The 10,418-nt window shown below is 48.1% G+C and overlaps 1 long non-coding RNA gene across 1 annotated transcript; it reads left to right on the top strand.

The window, feature by feature from the left end:
* Window positions 1-3,156: 3,156 nt before the first annotated feature.
* Window positions 3,157-10,066, top strand: LOC127318657 (uncharacterized). Its single transcript, XR_007862056.1, has 2 exons — window positions 3,157-3,513; window positions 9,572-10,066. It is a non-coding gene; the product is annotated as an uncharacterized lncRNA (long non-coding RNA).
* The last annotated feature ends 352 nt before the right edge of the window (window positions 10,067-10,418 follow it).

Raw genomic sequence — 10,418 nt, 5'->3', positions numbered from 1 at the left:
TTAAGTAAGACTCTGAGAGTTTTATAAATTTTCAAAAAATGTTACATTTTTTTATGAGTTTATCTAAAGAAAAAGAAAATAATAAAACTTGGGGTTCCTTGACCCAATTACAAAGAAATTTTATTTCAAAAACAAGATCATATCTCATGGGCCACTTGTTACTTCCCTTGGGCTGTATTTAAACGCTACAGTTTCTATGGATGACACCATGTCCTCACAATCTGCAAAATAGCCCAAGGTTCACTCCACCACACATCTTCTCCCGTGCAAGCTTCGATCGTCTCCATAGAATTAGTTTCAGCTTGTACTCTGCTGCATCCCATTGGATTTTCCAACTATAAATCCTCTCTCATTAGGACCGCTTCCGCCATTTCTGCCGAGGATGTATGTGGAAGAAATATTCGATGATGCTATAAATACCCGTGATGAGTTTTTGGTCCGTCTTCCCCTTAGGACTACCTGTTTGATATTGCATGTCAACACCCACACAAACCTCGTCTAGGGCTCTATGCCTAGCTCACCTAGATGTGGTCGGAGTCCGCAGGAAAATCCATTGTTCAACAAAGCCAGTGGTGGCCGCAGTTCGACAAGGATGCGGATAAATGAGACATGGGACATGAGGGAATGCGATGGGGTTTCAATAAAAATGCAAAGGAAAAAAGAGAATTGATGCGGGCAGGGTATTGCCAAAAGTAGAAATATGATCGATTTCTGAAATGAGGTAGGTGCGTCGACGCACCGTGTGAAAAGGGAATTGACATGTGATCTATTTCACAAAGGACAGTGCTAAAAATCCTCCGGAGGTTTAGAGTTTTCCAGCCTCCTGCTTGCATGCGTGACACGTGTCCATTTTCACCTAAAATCTAGATTTTGCTTCTTCGCAGCAAAAAATCTCCCGCTTTTGCTTCATTGAAGCAAAAAACGGTTCGACTAAAAAACAGAAGAAGAGTTGCTAGAGACTTGTTCAGACTATGCTTCGTCGCAGCAAAAAACCTCCCGCTTTTGCTTCATTGAAGCAAAAAAACGGTTCGACTAAAAAAAGAAGAATTACCAGAAACTTGTTTAGACTATGCTTCATCGCAGCAAAAAACCTCCCGCTTTTATTTCATTGAAGTAAAAAACGGTTTGTTTAGAAATGGAAAAGAAAACTCGCCGGAAACAAACCTCGCCGGAGAACCTCATAGCAAAAAGATTATACGGAAGTAGTAGAACCACATAACATTTGTATCACAAAAAATATACAATTGTAGCATCGTGAACTACTCCTGGCCGGTGCACCGCCAGCAGCATTCCAACTCCAGCTGGTAGCACCATCACTTTCTTGCAGCTCCGCCACTGACCGATGGTAGCACCGTCGGTGAATATTTGTAGCATCACCCCTAACTATTTGTACCACCGTCGCTGACTGTTTACAACAGCATAGGCCTTCCTTTGCAGCTCAACCGCCCACCATTCGCACCACCGTATTTCACCGGAGACCTCGCCGGAGCATGGTACTTTGTCGGAGACTTCATTGTAGCAACGACGTATGTCAATGGCAGCACCACCACTTACTCCTTGCAGCACCATCAACCGCCATTTGTAGCACCACGGGCCGTCGTTGGTAGCACATGCAGCCACCATTTGCAGCATCGCCAGTCGTCGTTGGTAGCACACTCAGCTGGAGTTGGTAGCACATGCAACCACCATTTGCAGCACAACCGGCCGCCATTGGTAGCACAAGCATCAACCATTTGCAGCCCGCACGAAAAGCTCTCAGGCTGAATCCGATGAGCGGGCCAAGTGCAGGAGTGCAAGACGAAATAGAGACAAGACAGCGGCGCCGACGTCGGGTCGAAGAGCGCCTCCGCCGTATTCACCATCTCCGATTGTGGACTACATCACCAGCGGTGACGCGGGCGACCCCAGGGAGGCAGGGAATGAGGAACATGGGCGTTGAAGAGGCCGGCGGCTCGGAGTGCCTTGATGGCCACGGAACGGCGAAGAGTGGCAGCGCCGACGACGGTCGCAGGGCGCTGTGCATGACGTAGAAGCCAACCATGATGCAGCGGCGTTCGCGGAGATGCTTCAACGGCGATCTGCAAGACGGGAGTTGGCGGCATCGACGGGACGGCTCCGGCGGCGGCCTGCACGACGGAATACGGCGGCGGCCTGCACGACGGACTACGGCGGCGACCTACGGAACGGCGTGGGGAGCTCACAGGAGGCGGCCATGGCCATCCACGCAAAAAGCTCCGCAGGATTTCCCCTTCCGAAAGAGATAAGATGGAGAGAAGATGGTGGGCCCTAGAGGAACGCGTGGCGCGCGGTCAAGGCGGAGGTTGAGAACGCTCGTGCCTCCAAGGGATAAGAAGCATTTTCCTTTCACAAATGATATTTCGGTACGGCTTTGGCAGGAGAGTTTGTGTGGCACAGCTATATAGGTGCATGCTTTGAGAAAAAGAAAATTTCTATCGCGAGGAAGTTTACATGTGATATTTTCACAAACAAAGTGCTAGTAGGAAAATTGGCTGAAATATTGAAATTGCTACATTAGTGGGTGTGCCTAGCAGATCTCCCAGACACACACCATAACATAACATACATGTCTGCCCGACCACACGGATCGTTTGTCCAGAACCCGAAACCCGTTTGGCATCGCGTTCGCCAGTCCACCTCCCCAAAATTCCGCTTCCTTCCTTTCCTCTCAGCTCCCAAGCTTCCATAGTCAAGGTCCTAGGGTTCCCAGTCCCACTCCCATGGCGGCGCCTCCACGCAGCAGCTTCTCCTCCCGCGCCGCGCGCTACATCCTCCTCCCCATTTTCTCGGCGGCCCACAGGGTTGCAATGGCGGCGCCACCGCGGGCCCGCTTCGCCGCGCTCTACCTACTCCTCGCCGCTCTCTGGCTAGCTAACGCGAACACAATCACCAAGATTTTCGAGCGGTGCGCGAGGTTGGATTGCTTCCTCTCGGACATCGAGTGCCGAATCTGCCTCGAGTTCACGGGCATTGGCTTCATGACGCTGCTCCTGCTGCGGGTGGACTGGCAGAGGTTCTCTGAAGCCTGCGAGGTAGTACCAATTCACTTCCCAGTTTCACCCTTTCTTCTCTACCACTCGTCAATTAGATGGTCTGCATATGCTAATCCTGCCTGTGGTGCTATTAGGCTGCTGCCGGAGCTCAAGATGGCCTTCCTCCCGCGGCCGCGGGGCCTGCCCTGGAACCTGGACGCCCTTACCCTCCTGCTGGGGAGACGAACCATCAGAACGATTTGGACCTGGACATACTTTTCCTTGTCAATTACTCGACACCTTTTGCGGTGTTTGGTCTTCTGGGCATGATGTATCGACTGCCCGCTCCTAGAATGGGTTCTGACGGGGTTATCTTTGCCAACATCTTGGCTAAAGTTGGATTCCTGACCACTGCCTGTTCCTGTTGTCTGCTGGTGATTCCATGCATCGTGCTCAGATTGAGGAGGTTTCACATGGAGAAGGATGAGGGCGCTTCTGCGGCTTAATGCGCAGGTTGTCCGAGGTAATAATGCACACTAAACTTTACTCTCTGTAGCGTCTTACACGAATCGTTCTCTGTAAAATGTGGGTATATGTGATGTGTGTTGCATTAAGGCACAATCTGTTAGCTTTGTTCGATTGTTTGGTGCTTGCTGATTAGACTTCAGTTTGCTGAACTCAAAATACGGGATGTAATTGGGGAACATAGTGACCATGCACTTGGCTTACATTTTTAGTTCCCCAACATTAGTTTAAATTCCTCACATGATGTTTGGAAATAATTTTTTTTATTTTCTTCCTATATATTATACCTGCCTTTTGTTGTGTTCATAGCCATGGTGTGCCGTTTGAAGTAGTTTTGCCTTGGGATGGATTTGGCATATATATGAAGGCTTTGTTCACCCCTTGATAGATAATGGCTGCTTTGCTGTCCCTGTTTGTCATGTACTATCATACCATAAATGGTTCATCAAATTGAGGGTTCAGACTTCAGAGATGAAGGGCAGGCCGGAGTAGATAATGTGACAACTTAATGCTGAAAGTATTATCTTCTATGATTCACTGGCTGGTTACTGTACATAATGCGCTAGCTTCATTATGTTTATCTAATTAATGGTTTCTTCATACATATTTTGATCAGCTTGCTGCAAGATAATTTCTCATCTGATGAAGCAAATCAGATTTTACTGTAGGACCAATGTGCATGTCAGTGCAAGACGGTTGTTAAGTTGTTATTATGCTTTGATCTGCGAATAACCCTCTTTTTTGTTTGAAAACTTTTGATGTATAATTAATAATTTATACCCCTCTGATAGTATATTTAACATAAAAAATTCGTTCCTGAGATTTTCCATTGCATATTACATTAGGAGCATAGAACATTGGCATTTGATTGAGCTGTATTAAGTGGAAAAATCAGATGGAGATAGTAAAATCATCTGCAGCGCACAATTGTGCCTCGCAGTGCTCATAGTGAGTGTTGTTATTTTGTTCAAGAATAATTGATTTAGTGTATTTTCACGGGATGATAAATGTATCAGTGTGCATTAATCGCTAGTGCAAACCCACTCTCAAAACCATCCCCTTCCAAAGGTTTGATACTTCATATAATTTTGCTTGGAACTTCAAGTCTGGGAACCCATTTCACATTTGTGTTTTCTTGCAAAACAATTTGGGATCTCTTTATGCTGCTCTTCTGTTTGTAATGCACCACTACAACATTTTCTTGTATGAAAACATGTTGCTTTTTATTCTGCAAGGAAATGAACATGGCAGCAACCAACTGGTTTCTGCATTTGAGTTTTTGTTTATGCCAACCCCATTTTATATGAAGTGGTCTTCGAAATTCCATTTGGTTGAGTAGTGAGTAGTGAGTAGCGACTAGCGAGTGCTTGTTTTGCTTTCATATAATGTTTTCCTACTTTAGTAAGAATGGTATTGTATCACAGCCACCAGTCATAATTGGTGATAATAAAATAATAAAAGATATTTCTATATGTTGTTTTCTGAAATAGACGTTTGTGCAATAAATGTTTTTTTTTTGTTTCTCTCTGCAGTTGAGACTGCATTTAGTAAGTTAGTCTGTTATTGGTTTTAGGCTTTTAGCTTGTGTAGTATGTAGTAGGTAAATCATACAAGCTAAGTCCAAATGTTTTAACTTAGTCCCATGACCAATTATCGTGGTCATGGTTGATAGGACATCCTCAAACTGCATGCATACATTATCGTTAGATCAGAACCAATTATTTCAATTATACCATCTAAAGTTGTTCGATTTCCATCTTTTTGTGTTATGGACTCTGGTGTAAATGAGAATAGTGACTATTCTTTCGAACCCCTTTTCCAGTAATTATTGATCTTATTGTTATCCAGACTTGATATTGGACTGGAAATGGCTCAGTTTTGTAGTTACTTAGGCAGGCTTGAAATAGTACTGAACATGTTGAGCGAGTCAGAGTTCACGGAAATTATTGCCTCCTTAAGAAATACTTATCCCTAGAACACACGCCAGTTTGAACAATATATGTTATGTTCCCTTGAAATAGTGATCTGGGCATAATTTCATTGTAACTGGAGAGTTACTGATCACAAGCAGGACCTGGAGAGCTAGTGCTGCTTAATTTTCTACTGTATTGTGTGATATAAGACCAAATGCCTTGTGTTCTTGTTTCTCTAGTTGTTGCCATGTGTTCGAGGTACATAATTCTTACATTTATGCACCCAGTAAATGATATACAGTACTTTATTTGCACATGACGATACATGTATTAGTGTGTACTAATCGCTAGTGCAAACCCACTCCCAAAACAATCCCTTGCAAAGTTTATTGCTTCAGATAATCATGTTTCTCTAGGAAATCATTTTAGCTTTCTGTTTTCTTGCCAAATAATTTGGGATCTCTTTATGCTCTTTTGTTTGTAATGCGTCTCTATAACATTTGCTTGTATGAAAAGCTGTTGGTTTGATTGTGCAAGTTAATGAATATGGATGCAATTAATTTTTTCCGATAAAGGGAATTTATTAATATCAAGAGATATCAAAAACACTCAGCCTCTGCAACAACGCAATACCAAAACGGCAGTACGGATGCACACAGCCAACAAGATAAAAATAACTAAAAAAATAAAAGTCCCTCTACCGGTATTCCAGCCCTAGCAGCAACAAAACAACAACCACCAAGACAACACCTGAACTCCAAGCTCTCCAAAAGCGATGCCTCCAAGAAGGAAACAGTGCACAAGTGCCGTCGTCGCCCGATCAAAGATCTTAGGTTTTCACCCTGAAGATAGTCCCCGCTCTCAAAACAATGCCTTCAACAAGGCAATTGCCAGGGATAACCAATTAAGGCCAGACCTTGAATTTTCACCCTGAAAGGTAAGACGCTGAACTTCACTAGTGTTGTCGCCCCCACTTGCATACTGCTGTTGCGAAGCCTGGAACACCAAGCAAGCCCCACTAGAACCTCCATTGCTATTCCTCCAATCTGGCCATCATGATATTCTCCGCCTCTGACTTCACCATGGACCAAAATGTCACAGAGCTTCGTGCCGCTCACTCCAGAACCAAACGGTCAGAATAAAAGCATGGGTGCTCACAACCGAATACCTCGCATCCAGCAAACTGCAGGCATGGTTGCATTGGTACATTCGCCGATGGAGCATTCCGGAACTCAACATTCCGGCCAGATCGAGAGAAAGCAGCCTCAGAAAGATCTCCATCTTCGCACAAGAAGAACCCTAAAACAGCCACCTTTATTCAAAGAAGCAGACGAACAGCCCCCACGCCGCCATCCGCCGTCCAACGCCGACGAACGAGGTTGAAGCAACCTCCACAGCAGAGACCTGGCGAGATGCCGTGCAGCAGGCCACAGCCCACGCTACCCAAAATCGGGCCCGCGCAGCCCAGATCAGCCCTTAGCTACCCAGATCGGGCTCGCACGGTCGACCGCTGGCAACGCCGCGCTGCCTCGCGCCGGCAGGCCTGGCCGCCGCACCGCCGGATCCCCGCGTTCGCCGCCGGACGCACCACCACCGCACAGCCCGTGAAGAATCGCCCTAGCGCGGAAGGGCTCCGCCTCGCTGCGCCTCCTCGCCCTCCACCGTTTGGCAGCCGGGCGCCGCCACCACCGCCTGCGCCGGCGGTGGCAGAGGCCAGGGAGGCTCCATAGGACGCGCTCTACTCGCCGGTCTTGGGGCCCTCCGGAGCCAACGCCGCGCGAGCAACCCGGGAGGGGTTACTCGGATGCAATTAATTGGTTTCGCCTCCCGTGCGCCGCCAAGGACGGGGGCGGCGAGGATCTATGCCTCTCGGGCCCCCGCATGGCTGTTTAGGAGGGAGGCCACCATGCCGGTCCCGGAGGTCGTTGCCGCCCGCGCTCGTCGCCGCCCGCACTCGTCGCCGCCTCCCCGCCTCCCCTCGTCGCGCCCGCGTCGTCCTCGCCGTGGTGCCTCTGCGCGCCGGCCCTGACGGCGGGCTTGCGGGCCGGACCCGGCCTTCGCTGCTCTCTGCGGCTCGCCGTCCGGTCTGCAGCTCGCCCCGTCCGGCAATGGCGGCTGCGGGATCTCCCCAATCCGCTCTAGAGGCAGGCTGCGCGGGGCAGTCTCGTCGGCCGGAGGCGCAGGCCGGCGCCGGACTTGGGCGCAGGACAGCTCTGCTTGGCGCGCTTGTCGGCGCGGCGGAGCCTTGGTGTTGCCGTGCGACGAGGTGGCCGGCTTGGCTGAGGCGCGGGGGATGCAGCGGTCGGGCCCGATCTGGGGCTTCGGAGGGCCCGTGTCCAGGCTTGGCGGTGGGCGGCCGATCTGCCTTCTGCAGCGGTCTGGTCGGGTCGCGCTGCTCAGGCGAGTGTTGGGCGTTTTGGTGGACGGCAACAAGGTGGTTCTCTGTGCGGCTCGCCACGCCTACGACCAAGGCCTACTTGGGCCTGTCGTCAGCGTTGAGACTCCAGGCGAAAGCCTCGCACCATTGGTGCCGATGTTGGCGGTGCCTCTGGGTACCGTTTCCCCTGTTGAGGGCTTCATCGGGGAGCCTGGTCTCCTGCTGTCACGAGTTGTTGCGTTCTCCGGGTGAAAACCTCTGCTCCTCGGAGCGAGCGGCAGCGACACACTGTGCCGTTATCTTCCTGAAGGCGCCGCTTTTGGAGTCCGTGTTCCTCGTGGTGCGGTAGATGTGTGCCAGTTGTACATGGTTGCCTTGTTGTCGGGGGTAGTGGATGCCGGGGCGGCGACCCCGGACGGTTGAGGTACGCCGAGGCGGCGGCCTCGGAAGGTCTTGCATCTTTGACTCCATGGGGTGTGGTCATGGTCTAGCAAGGCATGGGTGGCGTGTTGGTGCTACGTGGGTAGCGAGCTCGTTGGCCCGGCCTACGCGACGGGACGGTCGGTGTGGCTGGCATGTCGGGGCGGCGGCCCTGGATCTTTTGGCGCGGCGTTCGTGGTCCACGGGTGGTCGCCTTGGTAGTTTGGGCTACAAGACGTCCATGCAGTGCGGCGTTGCGGCTCGCCTCCGAGCAGGGGACGTCGGGGCAGCGGCTCCGGGTTTGGTGGTGTGTGTTTGGTTGTCGGTAGTCTGGTTTCGTGTGGGCGATGAGGCTCCGATATTTGTGCGGTTTTTGGGCCGGTTTCCCTCATAAACTCGGCCGCTCTGTATGGTTTTTGGGCCCGGTTTTCCTATTAACTGAGCCAAATCTTCCTCTATCAATATATCGTGCAGCTCACCTGCCGAATTCTCAAAATTTGTTTATGCCAGCCTCATTTTGTATAAAGTGGTCTTCAAAATTCCATTTGGTTTAGTGAGTAGCGACTAGCTAGTGCTTATTAACTTTTTTCAAATGTTTTCCAACTTTAGTACGAAGAGGTATTGTATCACATCCACCGGTCATAATTGGTGAAGATAGACTAAAACCAAAACAAAAAATCTATATATTGTTTTCTGAAATATAGATGTTTGTGCAATGAAATGGAATTTTTCTTATCTTTACTTTTGCAGTTGGAAGTGCATTAATAAGTTAATCCGTTATAGGTTTTAGCCTTTGCAGTAGGTCATAGGTAAACGAGTCAAGTCAAAGTCCTTACTGATTTGTAAGTTGGTTCCACGAGCAGTTATCAAGGTCATGCTTGATAAGCTGCTTAGCCAGGCTTTATATAGAAGACATAGAACTGAACATGTGAGTTCACAGAAATTGTTGACTCGTAAAGAAATACTGATCCCTAGAACACACACCAGTTTTAACAATATGTCTTATGTCCCCTTCTAATAGTGATCTGGGCATATTATTCTCACAACATCTGAGTTACTGGTCACAGGCAGGACCTAGAAAGCTAGTGCCACTTGATTTTCTATTATGTGCTGTGCAATATAACAGAAAATGCATGTACCAAAATAGATCTAGAGTTTTTGTTTCCCTAGCTGTTGTCTTGTGATTGGGACACACAATTCTTTCATTTATGCGCTTGTGATTGATTTTATTTATTGGAAAAAGTTGTAAACGACATACTCATTATTGCATGATTTATGTAGCTGAATGACTTGGCAAGTTCTTGTGGAAAAGCAACTGCTTTTGCTAACTGGTGTCTCAATTTCAGTTTCAGGGGTGTGATCTGACTTTTCATTGAAGAGTACAATTAAGGGCCTTTAATTTATCTTTGCTACAGCGAGTATCATGGTTAAGATAGGTAGTGATTGGAGTAAGGAATGCTGAGACTTTATGTAAGGTGGTGTCGTTTCTCTACTTATTACCTGGATATGCCTAGTGTGGGATCATGTGCCTAACTTACTATTGCCGAAGACTAATATTGAGATACCGAAAGTCCAGAACTTATCAGATATATGCCCAGGGTGCTATCAAATATTGCTAGCGTAGAACGGCTGAAAACTGACCTAGATGCTAAAATTCCAAAATTGCTCCAGTATTTGTATGTTTTCTGCAGTGATTTGTATTCGATGGTACCTCTAGCGTTACCCTACTGCCTCACAGACTATCGTCTCTACCGCACTGTATGTTTTCTGCAGAGATTTGTATTCAGTTGTATCTCTAGCTGACATTTTTGTTATGCCCAATGCGGTTGGCAACCCTGGAAGCGTTGTGCCAGACTTTTTTTAGCTACGATTCGAAATTTCTTTGTTTTTGACAAATGGCCTTGTATGAGTGTATCCAGCGAAGGAAGCGGCTGGATAAACACAGTGCAATCGCTGCCGTGGCCTTCTCCTGATGGAGAAAGCCAATGTAGGCGTCTCTTTTATTACTCTTCGTTGTTGGCATCTTCTTTTCTGCGTTTCTTGATGCTGTCCCTCCCAAGCTCCATGTACTCTTGCGTCGAAATGCAACAGCTGGAATTTACGCTCTATTCGGTAGCAAAACAAACGAGCACACTTAACCATGTTCACTGGTTGTACGGCAGATGCGTTTTACGCCTGGTTGCCAGTTAACAT

The sequence above is a fragment of the Lolium perenne genome, chromosome 7 (assembly GCF_019359855.2).
Source record: "Lolium perenne isolate Kyuss_39 chromosome 7, Kyuss_2.0, whole genome shotgun sequence".
NCBI lineage: Eukaryota > Viridiplantae > Streptophyta > Magnoliopsida > Poales > Poaceae > Lolium > Lolium perenne.
Note: the sequence above shows the minus strand (reverse complement) of the source record. Positions and strands in the feature narration are given on the sequence as shown.